A 19433-nucleotide genomic window follows, 5' to 3' on the forward strand; every position below is an offset into this window, starting at 1 on the left:
CCAGATGTCTTGAGCTGTTGTAACAGGAGATAGTGGTAATATACCGAAGAATCAAGGATTTCCTCTGCACCCCAGTTTTGTCACCCAGTAGCTATAAGATGGCTATGGGGCGCTGACCCATTGTCTCGTTAGTAAACTGAGAATGACTAAAATTTCCAGTAGGATTCTTTTGAGGATGTAAGGAGATTGTGGAAGTGGAAACATTTTGTGTACTTAAGGCACTCCACAAATCTCAAAGGGCTGAAGGATGGAGCTAAATGGGAATAAGACTCCGTTCAGCCAACAGCAAGCAATCTCAGTCCATACCATTATATTACATATTTGTTTTCTAGCCACAAATTGTTGATGCCTGTTTTCACATTCACAATTAAGTTTCTGTTTCTTCCTTTTTTCTCCATCTATATTCTGTTTCATTCTGTTGGCACCTGTTTCGTGATCGAATCATGATCGTGATGGGAGAAATAGCAAGGAAGAATGAGGGAATCCCGCAATGAAACTAGCGGAGTGAAACATAGTGATGAACTGGTCTGGGGGTCCCATTCATCTCCAAATATCTGGGCCCCCCTCTCTTAAAGTCAAAATATTTTGAAAATCACCTCACACTTTACTCCCCAAAAAAGAGTCTATGCTTAAAATATTTAATATAAGAAATCAAGAAAAAAAGAAGAAAAGTACTGTAAGGAAATATAGTTTAATATTTATATAATTTTGAGGTGGGAAAATACTTTTTAACATAATGCCAAGATCAGAATTTATAAAAGCAACTGTGGAGAGATATAATATTATGAAGCTTTTGCATAAAAAAATAAGTGAAAATAAAGGTAGATAAGAAGGTGGGAAAGAAAGTATTTGCAACATAGGATAGTCAGTGGCAATTTCTTAATATATAAAGAACTCTTAGAAAACCAAAGAAAGAAAATCCTTTATCAGGAAAAGACAAAAAAAAAAAAAAAAGACTGTTCACCAAAAAGCAAATACAAATGATGCAAAAACATACTTTAAAGTGTTTTATTATCCAAAGAGTTTTAAAACATACATTTTAAACAGCAATGAGATACTCTCAAATTGGCTTAGATGTTTTTAAAAGGAAACAGTTTAATGCTGGAGAGAAAGAGAAACAGAACATCTCGCTGTGTGCTCTTGGCTGGGGGAGTTGACATGATCTGTCTTCAAGAGAAACCATTTGGCCACACACAATCAAACCCTCTACAAGTCATGCCATTTGGTTCAGCAGTTCTACTTCAGGGAAAATACTCAGTGGAAATAATCCATTGTATATGCACTTATTTGTCCATGGGAGCTGTTCCCAATTCAGGACAATTTTATTCCTCAGGGAGTATTTGGCAATGTCTGGAGAAATTTCAGGTTGCCACAGCTTGAGGTAAGGGGTGTTACTGGATGCAGTAGGGAGAGGCCAGCCATGCTACCCAACATCCTACAATTCACAGGACAGACCCCCCAAAACTAAGAATCATCCAGCCCAAAGTGGTAATAGGATTGAAGTTAAAGATGCCTGGTATATGTGAGTGTTTACTAAAGTGCTCAATATCCCCAAACAAAAGGCCGCTAAATACGGTACCTCTATATGATGAACTATTTTGCAAAAATTGAAAAGTGTCACCAAAATATATCTAATGATATAGAAAGCTTGTCACAACATAGTACATTTTAACAAGCCAGTTACAAGGTAGCATGATCTCATTTTGGGTTAAAAACTTAGACTTAGTAAAATGCACCCATCGCAAGGTGTTTACAGGGATTGTCTCTATGTCATTGGGTGTGATTGTAGGTATTCTTTTTATTTATCTTTATAGCCTAATTATTTTGAATTGCTTTTATGTTAAGGAAAATTAATAAAAGGAATTCAGATAAATTTTGAAAGAAAATCATAGGACAGATTTACCAATGAGTTGTAATTGATTGAGAAAACACATGACGAATAGCTATTATAATTTTATTAAATATTTAAAATATATGGCCATCATCAGAATAGACACTACACACATTTGAAACAGGCTAATAATGTGTTTGCCAACAGATTATTGTTTCTTGGATTTGTTACAATACATTGTGAATTGTTGATCAACTCATAAGGTGTTTACAAAAGTGAAGCTACATTTTTTATACTAATAGGTACCTTCTTAGACTTTTCCTACTTAGGAAATTGAAATGAGGTTATGTAAGAATGCTGAAGCTATTAGTAAGATACTGTGTTAGTATGATTCTATTAATGGCAGGCAACATTTTTAAAGCCTGTTAAAAATGAAAATGTGAAGTACAAGGGGAGTGGAATCCACAATTAAAATGTAATCCAGTCCTATAAAATAATTTCATAGTAACTTCTCTGACTTTTTTTTATTAAAACTGAACCATGAACTTGAAAGGAGACATTGATAGTGAAATTACTCTTCATCTTTCCTAGATGTGAGCTTTTGCAGACTTCCATTGACCTTTGAAATAGCTTATTAGTACATGATGTTAGCAAGCTTCTAAATTTAAAGAAATATTTTCACTTTTACTTTTTAACAAAATAATTACGCTTTGACGTTGTACTTTGTAAAATAGATTTTTTCTCCTGGACTCACTAGCATGTTCTGGAAGTGTAAATTCTTTGTTGTGACTTCCAATCATTTGTTTAATTTTTATAATATGCTGTCCTCTGAGAGGTAATGATGAGACTAACGTCAGTAGGTAATAATTCATATATTTATTCATTTTTCTGTTCAGAAAATATTTCCTTAGCCACTATTACATGCCAGGGTCCTGGAAAAATGACAGGGAACAAAACCGGCAACATCCCTGACCTCAGGGGGATTAAATTCTGTGGAAGACTGGTGTCTGGTCATGAGGAATTCGATGTCCAGCTTGGGGAGGAGGCCGATGGGAAACAAACTGCTTCGCAACCATGGGGTAACTCCTAGAACTGAGCTTTGCACGGGGTGTGGACCGAGCATAGCAATGAGAGACCTACCCTAACCGAGGACGAGCAACCTAAGTGAAGACCGCCTGGTAGACATGAAACCGGGGTAAAAAGTCAGCATTTCCCACCAGGAATGTTATAGGAGCAGTGGGCCAAGAGTAGAGCTTGGTATCCACAGTGGCATGCTGTGCCCAAGGTAGAATTGGCCTTTCTGTTGGAAAATGGAATGAGTACAACAAGGTACTCAGCATTTGATTAAGTGATGTCAGTAAATGAGCCAATGACCACCCTGTATCTATATCATTGCAGAGCCATAGGAGACCTTTGAGGTTATGTGCCTTCGTTCTTTGTTTTTTAAAGATGGAGAAATTAAGGTCTGGAAAGTCACAAAGCACATTGAAGACAGGGCCAGGAGGTACCCCTCTAGTCTCCTTCTGCAGGGGCAGGGGTCAGCTCCTCAATTGTCTGGACAGTTTTACACCAAATTAAACACACTTACAAGGCACACATGCACCACACTAATGACTCTGATTATTCAGATCATAGAAAAAGGCTTAACTGTGGTATTCCCCTATATGGGGTATTAAATAAATGCTATATATATTATAATATATATATATATATAATATATGCATACTTACTATAATATGAAAATATTCAGGATTCACCAGTTATATTGGTGTTGAGGTTTTTTTCACAGGCTCATCATCACTAATAGACTGGTGTTTGTTGGAACTAAACTCTGTGATTTTTGTTTGGGTTTCAAATGATAAAGGATAAGTGTGAAAACTAAGGGGCAAGGCACTGTGGACCTGGAACTTACTGTTTTGCAGAGCAGAGACGTCCTCCACATAGCCAGGATGGAGCCAAGAAGGTAGAGGCCAAGGCACGATCCACAAGTTCACTCCGAGAATTACATCTCTGTTGGAATAAAATGGTGGAGAGAATGGGATAGCATAAGTGGTAGTAGTGGGACAAACTTCACTTTGGTGAAGTGATAGCTTGTAGAGATCAATGAGTTTATTGAACAGAAAATTCACTCTCACATAAGCGAAATGTCAAACGAGGATTTTTTTTTAGCAACCTCAACATAGGCCAGAAATGGCTCAAGGAGGAAGCAGAGCGCATAACCAGTCATTCGTGTTTTAATGTGACCCCCAGGTATTAGACAGTTACAAGAATATTGCATGAATGGGAAAATGAGAAAGGTAGGAAATATCAAAATCATTCATTTTCTTCTGGACAACCACCTTCCTATCCTGGCTGCTTTGTCCATTGTCTTGGTCAGATACAAAGTGTGAGCATGTGGGCAGAAGGAGTGTTGAAGAGGTACAATTATGTTGACATTGGAAACAATCTGTTCCTTCCATTTCCTGTCTAGTGCTTCAGTGTTGCTTTCTGAGTAATCTACAGCATTAATTTTTCGAGTAGGTAATTTCCTTTTCCCTCCCTTTAAAAATAATTGTTTATGGCTGTCTTGGTGCCAAAAATATCACAGTCTGGTTTCAGGAAGGAGAATGCTGTGAACAGAGAGAGATTCCACACTCCTTAAGATGTTCCTGTGCATAGACAGGGTTTAGGATTTCATGGCCCCTCATCTGTCTTGGCTCCTCTGGGACTGCAGGGAGATTGGCTCAAGCCCTGTGTCTGGGCTTCCTGGTTCTTCATAGCTTGAGCTTGGTGAAGCTTGGATACAAAAAGATTTCTTAGTTTCAGTCTATTGCATCTCTTCACTTCTGGAACTACACTTTCATTTGCTGCTTGACCCAGAAATAATTTAAAAGTGAGTCCTAGTTGCAAATTATCTTAAAAGATGTTTGAGTCACTTTTTAAAATAAAAGTTCTCCAACTTTCTTTGACCAACATGGGCCTTTAATAATAGTACATCCCCATATTAAGTTGTCAATCACTGGATAACAAATTACCCCAAAATTAACAGCTTAGCAGCTTAAACAAACGTTTCTTATCTCACAGTTTCTATGGGTCGGGAATCCAGGTGCGGCGTAGTGGGGTCTTTGGCCTCAGGGTCTGGAGGTGTCAGCCTGGGCTGTGGTCATCTCAAGGCTTGAGTGGGAAAGCAACTGCTTCTGAACTCATGTCATTGCTTCCAGGACTCACGCTTCTCACAGGTTGTTGGACAGAGCGTGTCGGTTCCTGGCTGCCTGCTGGCCAGACACTGCCTTCAGTTCCTAGCCGTGGTGGTCTCTCCAACATGGCAGCTTGCTCCATCAAAGCCAGCACGAGGGAAAGCCTGCTAGCAAAAAAGAAATCACAGTCTTATAACCTAATCAGGGGGTGACATCACTTCACCTTTGCCAGATTCCATTGGTTAGAAGCCCACCTGGGGAGGAGGTGAGGGGAATCCACAGAGGCATGACTAGCAGGAGATAGGGATCATTAAAATCCGTCTATAATTCTGCATATCCCAGTCACTTTCTTAATGAGCAGTCTATGTGTTTAATTTACTGAGAGTAGATTTGAGGTTCCAGGTTCAGATTGCAGCTGGGCTGCTGACTAGCTCTTTGGACCTCGGTGAGTTATTTACCTTCCTAAGCCTTACCCACTTCCTCTGTAAATGTCCATCTGTAAAATGTAGATAGAAGGACTACTTCCCACCTTAAGTCGCTTTACAGGTTAATTGAAATAATTCTTGTAAAACAACTAGCATACTGTTCAGAGAATGAAGTATTGTAGGTGTCTGAATTTTTCAGAGTGCTCCAAGGCACCTTTGAATGTAACATTTCAATTGAAACATATCTGAAATGCATTTTGTAGTGTCTTTGCAGACAGTTTATACCCAACAGAATTTTGAAACATGATCATTTGTAGTGTAAAATCTAACTATTGCTTTGTGTTACTAAACAGTGATGTCCTGAGTGGTTTTTGCAATGTTTGAAGTGGGACGCCTGGGTGGCTCAGTTGGTTAAGCATCTGCCTTCGGCTCAGGTCATGGTCCTGGACTCCCTGGACCAAGCCCCGCATCGGGCTCCCTGCTCAGCAGGGAGTCTGCTTCTCCCTCTGCCCCTCACCCTGCTTGTGCTCTCTCACGCACTCTCTCTCAAGTAAATAAATAAATAAAATCTTTTTTAAAAATGAAATGTTTGAAGCTTTTTGCCTCCTTAAATGGCCCCAAACTGCTGTAATGTTTGAGTGCTTACTTTTGATTTTAATCTGTTTTTTTCTGTCTGCTCTAATTCTGCTACCAAGTACATGTCATTGTTGTCACAGTGCTGCATGCTGCAGTCCTTCTTCCTTCTGATCTGTTGTGGACTTAAAATGGGGAGGCAATAGGTACTGCTAAGACAGTCCTAGGTGTGAATCCCAGCCTTCGTACTTGCTATCGGTAGATTGTACTTAAATGCAAGTACCTGGTTTCCCTGTGCCTCAGTGTATATTACCTCTAAAACATGTTATCAACTATCTTAACAATAACCTAATTATGAATATACAGTTGTTAGTATGTGGTAAACATGTGATACATTTAGCTATAATTATTTAATAATTTACATCAATAACTCAGAATTTTCTGAAATATGAGAACAAACAGGCTGTAATTTTGGATCTCTTTTTTGGATCAAAGTCCTTTAGCATCTACAATGTTCCAGTACATTCTAGATCACTGAAGTTTTGTTATGAGATTAGATCCAATGCCATTTGTGTTCAGTCTCATAGGAATTCCTTTGGGAAAAAGAAAACCATGGTGGGGCTCCTGGGTGGCTCAGTTGGTTGAGCATCTGACTCTTGACTTCAGCTCAGGTCATGATCTCAGGGTCATGAGATTGAGCCCTGCGAGTTTTCTTGTCCCTCTTCCTCCCCCTCTGTTGCTCCCCATGCTCCCCATGTGCATCAATATTGTGTGCACCTGTGCTCTCTCTCTCTGTCTAAAATAAATCAATAAAATCTTTAAAAAAAGATAAAAGAAAACCATGGTAATCATGTCCTGTTACCACATAGGTTATACGGAATGGTTTTCTTTTTTTTTTTTAGCATTATTGCATCTTGGCTTCCATAAGTTTCTATCTAAGAAAGGTATTTGAAGTCACTTTGAAAATAAAACACATAGTGTTTGGTTTCATTCTCATTAATAACAATTTTAAACCAAAGACTGAGCATCAGTATATTGTTGGAAAGTGCTTAATAGATAGAGGAAGTGACACCATATTTCACATTCTGCACATCAGAAGCGTGAAGATAAGACCTGGACTGGGAATATTCTTTCATTTTGACCACAAGATACTATCATTATTCTTAGGCATATCAACTAGAGTAGTTGGGACTAAGTATAGAAAGATATGTTCTCTCCTTGTTTTCTCATCCCTGAGATCGAGTGGCCCCTTTTGGCCAAGAGATAAGCACGTTACAAGTGAGTATTAAAAGCACAGGGAACGTGCATAAGTATGGAAGGAGAAGGACAGAAGCTAGCAGGGGCATAAGGTCAGAGGACGTGCCTGTGGGGAGGAGGGATGGAAGCAGGTGCCTCAGGCTCACAGAGGACAGAATTAGGAATATGTGTCTGGACTCAAAAGAGGCCAACCGGTTTCAAGTCCCAGCCTTGTCCTATCCTAATGTGTGGGCTTGGGCAGCTTCAGTGTCCCCGTCTGTGAGGACGCACTAACTATAGCATCTACCCCACAGTGTTTGTGAGCTTTGAGTGAGAGTCGGAGAACATCACTCCTAGCAGTGTGCTGGGCACGACGTGAGTAGGCTGTCCGTGGCTGCGTCACTGTAATCTATCATAGTCCCTGGCAAACTTTCTCTAAGGGGCCGGAGTAAATATTTTAAGCTTTGGAGGCCAAGGGACAAATTGAGAATATTATGTAGGTACTTCCATAACAAAAGACAAATTTCTACAGAAGTTTTAATGATAAAATTCAATCTCATAACAATGTAATGGAGCACAGTGTTTTATCATACAGATGTATGTACTAAGGAGAAGAATGAAATTCTTTCCGCAGGAAGATAATAGTTCCCTGTCACCAAATTTGTGTGCAAATGTTCACCTGTAAAAGGCATTCTGAGCACAGAGGAGGGCTGTGCAGGAACAGGTCGGGGGGCCAAATACGGCCTAAGAGCGCCAACCGGAACAGTGGTTCCCAACTTTTATGATCTTGCCGTGGAGACGTGCATCGTGGAGGATGGTCACCGATGGGACACACGCCCATGGCGAGCACCACAAGTTACTCACTTCCCAGTACCCTAGCTGTAACCCCACCCTTCTGTCTGACACACGAAAGAAATAATCTGCATCAGACACTTCTGCATTATAAGGAATGTAGTAACAAATGACCCAGACACGTATAATAACTGATCATGCCTAAGCATTGTGTTGTGACACCAGATCCTCTTTTTTAAAAAGGAAATTGTAATGTAGGCTAAGGAGGATTGTTTTTTCTGCCTTGGTGGGTGGGAGATGAGGAAACGGAGATCCGAGCTCTGGGACCAGGAGTACTGTACCTCCTCTTACCCACAGGGGCCCCAATTCTGTGCCCATTGCAGACTCTTCCCTGAATCTTATACCTATAAATCCGCCTGCCCGCTGGGCACCTCTGCCTGGATCACCTGCAGGAATCTCAAACTAATCCCATAATACCGACTCATTTTCAAGCCTCCGACCTATTACTTTTTAAATCTATCCCTTGCACTCCGTGCCTACGGGCATCTTCCTGGTCCAGGTGCTCTCACGTGACCACGTCTAAAACATGCAGTGCCTTACCTCCTGGTTAGGAAGAAGTCCACGTTCCTTAACATTGGTCTTCAGGGCTCACATATTGGGACCAGAACCTACCTCTCCCGTTTTATGTATAAACGTGTTCCAGCGTCATCACATTGCCAGCTATTCTCTGAAGGGCCTTATCGTTTCTCACCTCCTTTCTTGCTCCTGCTGTCCCCTTCGAAGTGAGTCCTCCCAGCCCCCAGGCCTGGAGGGCCTTCCATCTTCTTCCCACCTCCCCCCATCTCTGAGGCAGAGTTTGGCCCACTGCCCTATGTTCCCAAAAGTGGCTTAGGTACATATACACCTGCTACATTGAATTATAATAGTCTTTTGATATGTCTGCCTCCCTCACTGTTCACTGAGACCCTTGAGAACTAGGACTGTGTCTGCATTTTTGTATCCTTGAACCAGAGTCGTATTACAAGTAGGCACTCAGTAAATGTTTACCAGTTTAACTGGCCCCCCGGAACCGGCTTGCGGCCACTGCCTTTATGATGACCTCGTGGCCACAGGACGGAGGCGCAGACATCAAGGAGGGGCCGGCAACCGAGTATCTAAAAGGCTCCTTTTGAGTTTCCACTTTCATTATCATGTACATGTGATCATTTTGAAATAGAATTGTTCCTGTTTTATTTATTATTTTTTTAATTGTTCCCATTTTAAACTTGACTCTCAGTATCTCTGATGGAGCCTTCCTTAGAATGTATTTGCTCTCCCCAAATAGAAAGAGAGATTAATGACTTTCCTATCAAGTTATTTTGTCTCGTATTTGATTTTTTAATTTTTCTCTACCTTCATCAAATGCAAGAGGTGGAAGGGAAGAGAATTGAAGTGTTAGATACTAATAAACTCGATACACCGAGAGCCCCTACCACCTTCTGCCGTGGCAGAGGACAATCAGTAAGAGGTCAGTTTTCCCCTGAACAGCCTTGTTTCTCCCTCTCACACCAATGGTAAACAACTTTGTTTTTATTTTTTTAATAAAGATTTTATTTATTTATTTATTTATTTATTTATTTATCAGAGAGCGAGAGCGAAAACAAGCAGTGGGGGAGGGGCAAAGGGAGAGAGAGAGAGGGAGAAGCAGACTCCCTACTGATCAGGGAGCACGATGCAGGACTCGATCCCAGGACCCAGAGATCATGACCTGAGCCAAAGGCAGATGCTTCACTGGCAAGCCACCCAGGCATCCCAGCTCTGTTTTGAAAATCTGTAATTTTCCTTTAAAAGAGTGTCTTATACAATGAGCATTTTAATGCTGTTTTGCTCAAAGGATAAAATCCGTAGCGCACCACAGGACCCAAACTAAGATTGGACACAGATTTGCACATTTGGGATTGGTCTCTGCATCCAGAAAGCACAGCCCTTCCAGCGTGTGGAAAGATACAGCTCTACAGAACTCTTCCCTTAACCCTAGAACCACAATGGATGCTTAGCATACATTTCCCTGTAACTTGGTTCTGAAAGCATAGGGACACTCTCGGGATAAGGAAACATAGAGACTATAAAACCAGGAAGCACATATATCAAGACCAGGTGAAAAATTTGGAGAAGGTTCACACAGTAAAAAGTGTGAAATATAAATACATCATATATGAATATGTATTGATTAAATAGAGAAATTATATATTTAATTTCCTAGAGAATTTGTATTCGCATTCCTTCCTGCTTGCCTTTGCCAATTAGTTTACTGTTAATTTCAACTATTATTTTCAACATTACTCCACTGGTTATATGTAATGATCAGGCTCCAATATTATGCGGCACAAAGATAAATATTTCATGACAAAAGTAGGTGCCACGAAGAAAAGCATACACAGATCATATTTAAATAAACCGTATGAGTGCTCATAATATGACTGTTTTTAATTGACAAAAGGAATAATACACATACACATGGCAAGAAATGCTGGCACATTTGTATGCTTTTCTACTTTCTGTCATGTTTACCTTGAGAACAATTGTCCCCTTCCCACCTCTTCAATTTCCTAATAATTTCATTCAAAAGATTCAGAACGTCCCATCGCTTTGGTTAAGAAGTCACAGTGTACCCAGTGTCAGAGTCAGAAATTTGTTGTTTCGTTTTTCCACTGATTGGGGTGTGGGGGGGGGGGAATGAGTCCCTCGAAGCTATGTTGTCCTTTTCTCAAGTGTTTTGACACCTTCTATTCTAAGGATAGTGGGAACTCTAAAAGCAAGTACCTATCTATCATTTGCTTAAAGAGTAAATTGTCACACATGTGCTAATTCTTAACCCTCGGAACAGAAATATAGTGTAAAACACGCATGGAAAGCAGAGAAGGCCACCTACAGTTGGATGATGGTGGGACACCTGGGTGGCCCAGTCGGTTAAGCGTCTGCCTCCAGCTCAGGTCATGATCCCAGGGTCCTGGGATCGAGTCCCGCATCAGGCTCCTTGCTTAGCAGGGAAACTGCTTCTCCCTCTGCCCACCGCTTCCCCTGCTTGTGTGCTCTCTGTCTCTCTTCCTCTGATAAATAAATAAAAATCTTTTAAAAAAGAAAATAGAATTTTGAATGATGGTAATCTGTCCTCTTCTGAGCTTGTGTGGTCAATTTTGACCGTGCGGGTATCAGGGTGAAGTCACAGCTTGGGGCGTTTCTTGGCTAGCTCTGAGCCAGGAGACTCCCTTCAGCCCTCCCCCCCTCCCCACCCCCCTGTGCACGTGGCTACAGTGGTGCCCAGAACATCAACTGGAGGATGTTGGTGTGGACTGAACACAGAGATGTAAATATTCATCAAAGCCCAGAAATGTGGGCAGTTTGATTCATTTGACTGTTATTTCAGGGCAGGCAAGCCTCAATTTATCAAAACAGCGAACAGTGGAAGAGTCAATAGGATGCATCGTTTAGGGAAATGCACCCAGGTATTGATCCAAAATATTGGCGTAATATTTAAATCTGTTTGCCAAGGTCATAAATCATTCTCCTTCCAGGAGCAGGCAGGCAGCGGGGCATAGAGGCAAGGAGGCTGCATGGGGAGCCCGGGCTGCATTTTCTGCTGCCTTGCCACATGGCCCCTGGCACGCAACTCGCTCTGCAGCCAGCTGCCACCTCACAGGGGAATGTGCTGTGCCTGCCATTCCAGGGACCACCGAGCACTCTGTATTGGAATTCTGCAATAAATGGTGCTGTATCTGCTTAGCTAATTATCACTATTTGAGCATATATCTTGAATGCATCCATTTGGAACCTTCAAAATCGACCCACTATGGTATGATGAATATACATGTCACGGGCAGGAAAATGCTCCAAAGGAGAAATTTAGCATTCTCCAAAGCAAGGTGCAGAAATCCCTCATTAATCCCGGCTGTATGCATCTGTAGCTTGCTCATCAATGCTTTTTATTCTGAAATGTATGCTTATTGTTGATGTAAAGGAATATTAAGCAAATTAACAATAGCAAATCAGCCATTTAAGCCTCCAGGTGCACCTAGCAATGTAATTTTAAAATTTGTTATGGCACATTTGAAAGCCTTGAAAACAAATGGCTCTGTTGTCACTTCATCAAAAGAGTAAAAATTTCTAGCTTTAAAAATACTTCAAACCGGGGCGCCCGGGTGACTCAGTCGTTAAGCGTCTGCCTTCGGCTCAGGTCGTGATCCCCGGACCCTGGGATCGAGCCCCACATCGGGCTCCCTGCTCCGCGGGGAAGCCTGCTTCTCCCTCTCCTACTCCCCCTGCTTGTGTTCCCTCTCTCTCTATGTCTCTCTCTGTCAAATAAATAAATAAAAATCTTAAAAAAAAAAAAAATACTTCATACCAGGTTGGAGGAGGCTAAGGAGACATGGTTAGTAACATTGTATCCGTGTTATTTTCCTGGTTTGGATCATCCCACTAAGGTCATATAACATGTTAAGATTTGGGGAAGCGGAGTGAAGGGTGTCTGAAACACCACTGTGCTGATTTTGCAACTTCTTTTATAAATCTGAATTAATCTCAAAAGAGTTAAAAATATTCCATGAATGAGATTTTTCACTGTCATATTTATCTTCAAATAGGCCAGTTTAGGGAATTTTTACTATAGAATTGATTTCTGATTATAATTTAACAATCCATATGGAAATTACAGACTACCAGACCTGGATGGATTGATGCAGTTTTTTGGTGCAGAGGGGATGAAAAAGTAATATTTAATGATTAATTTCTAGGTGCCATGTTGTTGCCAACTCTTGTTAGCTGTTTCCCAGTATCTGTTGGCCTGTTCTTTCTCACCACTTGAACCCTGATTTTGTGCAGGGACACATGTGCCTAGTCTGGGTGATAATTCATCATGGTCCCTGACTTCCCAATCTCCCTCGCAGCTGGGGTGGCCCACAGGAGCCAGTTCTGGCCAATAAGATAAGATGAAAGGATGCAGGAAATACTTCTAGGAAAACTTTGCTTTCCTGATAAAAGGAACAAACATCTGATTCCTCCCTTCTCCCCCATTTTACCTACCTTGAATACAGCTATGATGTATCGAATTCTGGCAGCCAACTTGTGACCACGAGGCAGAGTCCAAGAAAACTACAGAGATGCCAGCACCAAGGTGATAAACCAACCAGCAGCTACCTGCCTCCAGAGTTTTTGATATGGGAGGAAAATAAACTCTTTACTAGTTTAAGCCAGTGTTGTGTTTTTTGTTACTTGAAGCTGAAAACACTTGTGATTTATCCAATTTACATGAAATATTTCATTTCACCTTCACAACCATCCCTTTGATATAGGTGTTATTCTCATCCTACCCATTATACAGATTGGGAAACTGAGGCTTATGGAGATTAACTGACTTCCCCACAAGTCCTACAAATGTGAATGGATCTGTGATTGGAGTCTAAACGTGCCTGGCTCTAAGCTTCCTCCTTTTTCCATCACACCACACTGCCTCTATGTGGTGATTTGTATACACCACAGGGCAGTGAAAATGCTAGATTAGGAAACTTGCCCAGAGGTACCCAAGTTGGGGTGGTTGTACCAAGACAAGATTGCGGATTTCCTCAAAGCTTGGCTTTCTTATTTCTGTATGGCTCAGCAAGTAAGGCATACAAAGAAATGTCTACATCTCTGATACAGTTTTATCAACCCCCCACCCCTGTGGAATGGTCAGAGCTAGCTTTCTTCCCTGTAATTTATAGTTAAGCCTTCTCTGCAACAAAAGCTCAGTGACCAGCCCAAGGTCATGTAGTTGGTCATCAGTGGCCATCAGCTTCCTGGCACCGTGCTCGTCTGCTCTATTGTGTGACATTTGCTTCCACATTTTAATCATTGGGAGCTTTTCCCTAAACAGTACATCCTATTTGCATTTTTACTTTTCACTGCTCTGATAAATATAGACTCTCTCTGAAATGGAAATGAAATGCCTCAAAGCCTTGGAGGAACACAGTTCTGAATGTTTGTAGTTGGACTCTGGTTCTCCTTTTTCTTTTTCGTTAGAAAGATAATGTCCAGCACATCTCTATTGTGATGTTACTTTATTGGGTATGTACTTATTGAATTCGAGCTACACTGGGGATATGTATCAGAAATGTGTGAATGGTGCTCAGCAGTACCTTGGGATTTATAATGAAGTTTGAGAGAAGAACAGATATCAGAATGCTATACATGGGAGAAACTCTGACTGGGAATTAGGAGATCTGGATTCCAAACCAGCTGTGCTTTGAAAAGGCTAGGTGCTACACCAATATAAGTCAACATGAAGGAGGAGTCTGGGGTAATATTGTTCAAAAATATTTGCAGACCCTCCCTCATTCCAAAACCACAGTTATCTAGACTAATAGAAGAAAGAAACTATCCATAAAGGAACTAAAAGTCTCATAAATTGATAAATTGTACATCAAAATCATAGGAGCAGTATTAGTGCACATTCTCTATACTCCTTTTTTTCTAGCAGCCTCCACTTCCTCTTCTGCTCTTCTTAATGGTACAGGAGAGTTAAACCCAAGAGAGATGTTATGTGTCCAGGTTTACAGATCAGAGCATTGTCCCTATTTCTGGAGGTTGAGCTGTGGGATACTTTGCTGTATTGGTGAGAAAAGGGGCTCGTGGTTTAAAAGACTGCTGAAACATTGCCCAACTTCAATGAAAATCCTGCTGTCTTGGCAAAGGAGCAACCAAAACTATCTTTCCAGGGCATGGAAGACAAGTAGTTAAACTAAAAGGTTTTATGTACACTCATCACCAAAAGGCATGATTGAAAAAGCATGGCTTTGGAGTCAGATATTGTTAAATTAGACCCCCCTGGCTCAGCCACACAAGCTATGTCAACTTGGGCCAGTTACTTAGATCTCTAAGTTTATTAAAATGAGAATAATAATACCCTCTTTATGGTGTGATTGCATGAATTTAAAAACACATTGGCATAGACTGTAGCTCTGGGGTTAGCCGGACTCAATAAATGATTGGAATTAGTGGAGGAAAGAGTCAGTTCCCACCAATCTTGTATTCACCACTCTCTTCCTGCCCCCAGATACCCTTCATTATTCCCCTTCTCATTTCCGTATTGATTCTTTCTATCCCTAGCTTGACACGTATTCTTTTAGCGCCTCTTCAATGCTTTGAAGACCTCGGTCATGACCAAGAGCTATGAAAATAGTGTGACCCTTCTTTTTGAGGTCTAAAATGCTTTTTAAAAATACTTGACATTTAGGAGGAGGGTGAGAGGGATGGGGTGGCTGGGTGATGGACACTGGGGAAGGTATGTGCTATGGTGAGCACTGTGAATTGTGTAAGACTGATGAATCACAGACCTGTACCCCTGAAACAAATAATACATTATATGTTAATAAAAAAATACCTGACACTTAAAGAAAAGACCAGATCAGTTTTTTTTTAAATGTTTTTTTATTTGCATGGCACTCACCAGTTGCACCCAATATTATTGAATTGGACTTCACTTTAAATATTTTGCTTTAAGCACAGTTTTTCAAAACTCAAGAGAATTTTCAAAAAGTGAAAGAAATTGTCATGGCCTAGAATTCCATCCTGATTGCCATTGTTTATTAGACAGCAGAGTGGGACCATATAAATGAAATGTGTGGTTTATAATAGTTCTATGTGGTCTAGTCTCCTTGGGAAAAAATGGATGAGTAAAGGAAGGACCTACTTATTAGATACCCCAGTCAATTTAAGGAAATGGCAGAAGAAGGCAACAATACAGAAGTCCTTCCACTCAAAAATATTTCCATGTTGTTTGATTTCCTTTCCTTCTCTTTGCACATGGATTTTTCTTGCGTGTATTATATTAGTTTTGGTTTTTGGCTTTTGGTTTTGGTTTTCTTTTCTTCTTTTTTTCACTGCTGTAGCAAATTACCACAAATTTAATGGTTTTAAGAAACGCCAAGTCTTACAGATCTGGAGGTTAGAAGTCTAAATCAAGGTGTTGGCAGGACTGCATTCCTCCTGAGGCTCTAAGGGGAGAACATTTCTTTGATTTTTTTTTTTCAGCTTCTAGTAACTACCTGTATTCCTTGACTTATGGTCTCTTCCTCTCTCTGTCATCACACCCTCTTCTACTAGCTCTGACCTTTCTGCCTCCCTCTTATAAGGACCCTTGTGGTTACATTGGGCTGAGCCAGAAAATCCCAGGTAGTGTCATCATCTTAATATCCTAAATTTAACCGGCACATTCCATATACCATATGAAGTAACCTATTCACAGGCTCCAGGGATGAGGATATGGACACCTTTGGGGGGACATTAGTCAGCCTACTACATATATTGACCTAGATAGGGTTTTTATTTCAGATTTTACTGTTCCCCCCCACCTCCGGGTTCCTATTTCCCAGTTCACCTAGCTATGGCCCAGACTTCAGAATCCTTTCTCACCTTTGTGAATTCCATCTCTGAGTTTGTCATGTCTGCACCATAATGAGGAGTCTAGATTTCTGGCAAGCCCTGATAAGTTTAACCAGTTCATTGTTTTTCCATGGGGATGCCACTTGAATGAAATGATGTTAACCTGGTTGTAGGGAGAATTTCAACAACCTAAAAATAATAAAAATTTTATAACAAGCCCTGACTAATTACCTGGCACTGGTCCTTTCAGAGCCTGACTGTTGAATGTGGAGGTGGAGGCAAGGTGTGTCTGCAGTTGTCCATGGTCCTGAACTACCCTGCATGCTAGTGTTCAGTTGTTTCTCTTGACCTTTGGGACGCCAGGGACTCTGGTCCAGTTTCACTGTCTTTTCCAGAAATTCTGAAGCAGATGAGAAAAGAAGTTAGATGTGTGAATGGAACTTAGTGGGAATATATAAAGGAAACACAGGTGGTTGGACAGGCAGAGCCCTTGATAGATTGTCAGAAAATATGAAAACATTGTTTGACATAATTTTCAAATAATTACACCTACAAAAAAGATACACTAATTGACCATTGCATAAATATCAAATAACTAAAGGGAAGTGGAATATTTGTGCATTGAACAGTGTAAAGTGTGCACATGTCAACCTTTGGGCAAACAAAATAGGTAAAAATTAGTGATTATTAGTTGAATCGCACAAAAGTGTTCAAAATTGCTTTTTTTGCTTGTGATTTGCTGGAAAAATACTACCTTGTGTAATTTATTACATGTATTTTTTGTGTCATGCATTTTTTTAAAGATTTATTTTTTTATTGGCGGGGGGAGGGGCAGCAGGAGAGGAAGAGAGAATCCCAAGCAGACTCCGTGTGGAGCCTGACTCAGGGCTCAATCTCAGGACCCTGAGATCATGACCTGAGCCAAAACCGAGAGTCAGGCGCTTAATCGACTGTGCCACACAGGGGCCCGTCATGCATTTTGGACAGCTATCATATTTCTTGAAGTTACTACTTGCTTAAAGTAAGGACTCCACTCTTCTCCCTCCTTCCCCACCCCCATCCCTCCCCAAGTCCCAGACACCATCATCACACACCATGGTGAGGAATGTGCATTTCCACAGATTTTTTCCATTCTTTCCATCCTTGCATCAAACACAAACGATACTTTTGATCCTTGACCTTATCTGTGATATTCATTATTCATTAGTTCCTCATCTTGGAAACCTCCCTTCTTTAGGGATGGGATGGGGTGGGAATTATGAATGGATTTCAGGTGCTGGATGTCTGTGGTTCACATTATTTGATAGGAAAAACTAGATTTCACACACAAAAGACCGTGATTACACATTTGTCTCAGTGGGGTACAGGAATGCAGTATGGACCAGGCACGTCGGCTGCATACATTTTTGGATAAATAAAAACAACAACAGCAGTCTTTATACAGGTTGATAAAGCTGGTCAAAGCCACCTCATTGCAGTTAATATCAGAACGTGGTTTCTCTTCTGCATTCCATTTGTGGTGGGTATTGACTTGGACACACCAGAGGTTTTGGACATGTAGGTGCATCCGTAGTCTGATTATATCATTTTATACCTGAAACTACTAGGTGTCTGGGTGTTTAACTGGTAAAGCTTAAAACAGATTTCAGTTTCTATTATTTCCCAGGATTAAAAATAGACACATGTAATATACTGTGAGTTTCCTTAATTTAGAATGTGAGCCAAAGTTTTGTTCTTGTATTTCGTAGTAGTAGTAATAATAATAAAATGAAGTGGGGTGGTAAGTAAATAAATATATAAACCTGAATCCAGAGCCCTTTGTTAAGTGAAGCATTCCAGGAGGAAGTCAGGGTAGATGCCCACCAACGCGGGTTAATACGTTGTGAGTGCGCTACGCTTGGCTGTAGAGTTAACATCGTACAGAATCGTGTGGTAGATTTTATCCTAATTGCTGTTACCCCCCAAAGCTCCTTTTGCTTAGAGCACACCTTCATTTTATAGCTAGTTAATAAAGAAGACTATGGTTTAAAGTCTGTGTTGCCATGGAAACAACCAATTATAAGTGCAATCTGAAGAGATGGAAGACAGCTGCCAAAACTCTCAGGGAAAAAAATGATCTGGGTTGGCAACGTACAAGAAACATTGCCTGCTAAAAGCTTTTGCCAGCTTCCCCTCGCATTGGCCTACAAGTTTCTATCTGAACAAACATCTTGCACCCATTTGCTGAGCACTGCATCTGTAATACATTCTAAAAGGATAATTGTGTCTGGGGCTCAACATATGGGATGGTGAGGCAGGAAAAAAATTCTCACATTTTTTACTATAATTTCTCTCATCTGTTTCTTATAATTTCATGGCACCAACATCAACACGAGAGAAAGAAAAGAACCTCTCTTCTAAATTCAGAAGTGTATTCATAAGTTGTATTTTAAATACACTTATGTTGATTGTTTACACATAACAATATGTAATGCTAATGTTTATGAAGATAAGAATTATAGAACTTTAATAAACTATTAAACCATGAATTTGGAGTTTTGGTGTTTAACCCTTGTATACCTGTGGCACTCTAATTATACTTGTATCCTAGTCACTCTGTACATTATTATGCTTTGTTTTTGGTAAGCTTGATATGCAAATATAATACATTTCCAAAATAGAAAATTAAACCGAAGATAATTCACATTAAAATATATTCACATACATTATTCCATTCATCCTGTTAACAACCTTGTAAGGAAGGATGTTTTTATTTCCATTTTGCGTATAAAGAAACTGAGATGTAAAAGACTCCGTTAGTAGTTAGTGGAACTAGGGGCAAACCCCCACCTGTAGCTCCAGACCTAGCATGATATTCACTCTACAGTGTGGCTCCCCTGTAAGCTTAAAATTAACGCACCTGGATAACAGCCTTTAGTATGTCAAATAATGTAGCTTTTCATCTTTACTCCAGAAAGTGTTTATAGTTGAGACTCATCAATTAGTAATATATGGATACCATATTCC

At 40.5% G+C, this 19433-nt stretch overlaps 1 protein-coding gene and 1 long non-coding RNA gene across 4 annotated transcripts in view; both read left to right on the forward strand.

The window, feature by feature from the left end:
• Positions 1-19433, forward strand: part of FBXL7 (F-box and leucine rich repeat protein 7) — a 372640-nt gene that overhangs the window by 230526 nt on the left and 122681 nt on the right. The gene's annotated exons all lie outside the window — the stretch shown is intronic.
• Positions 9292-13257, forward strand: LOC118524597 (uncharacterized). The gene is made up of 2 exons (XR_004911741.2): positions 9292-9540; positions 13103-13257. It is a non-coding gene; the product is annotated as an uncharacterized LOC118524597 (long non-coding RNA).

Source organism: Halichoerus grypus, chromosome 2, assembly GCF_964656455.1.
Source record: "Halichoerus grypus chromosome 2, mHalGry1.hap1.1, whole genome shotgun sequence".
Lineage (NCBI taxonomy): Eukaryota > Metazoa > Chordata > Mammalia > Carnivora > Phocidae > Halichoerus > Halichoerus grypus.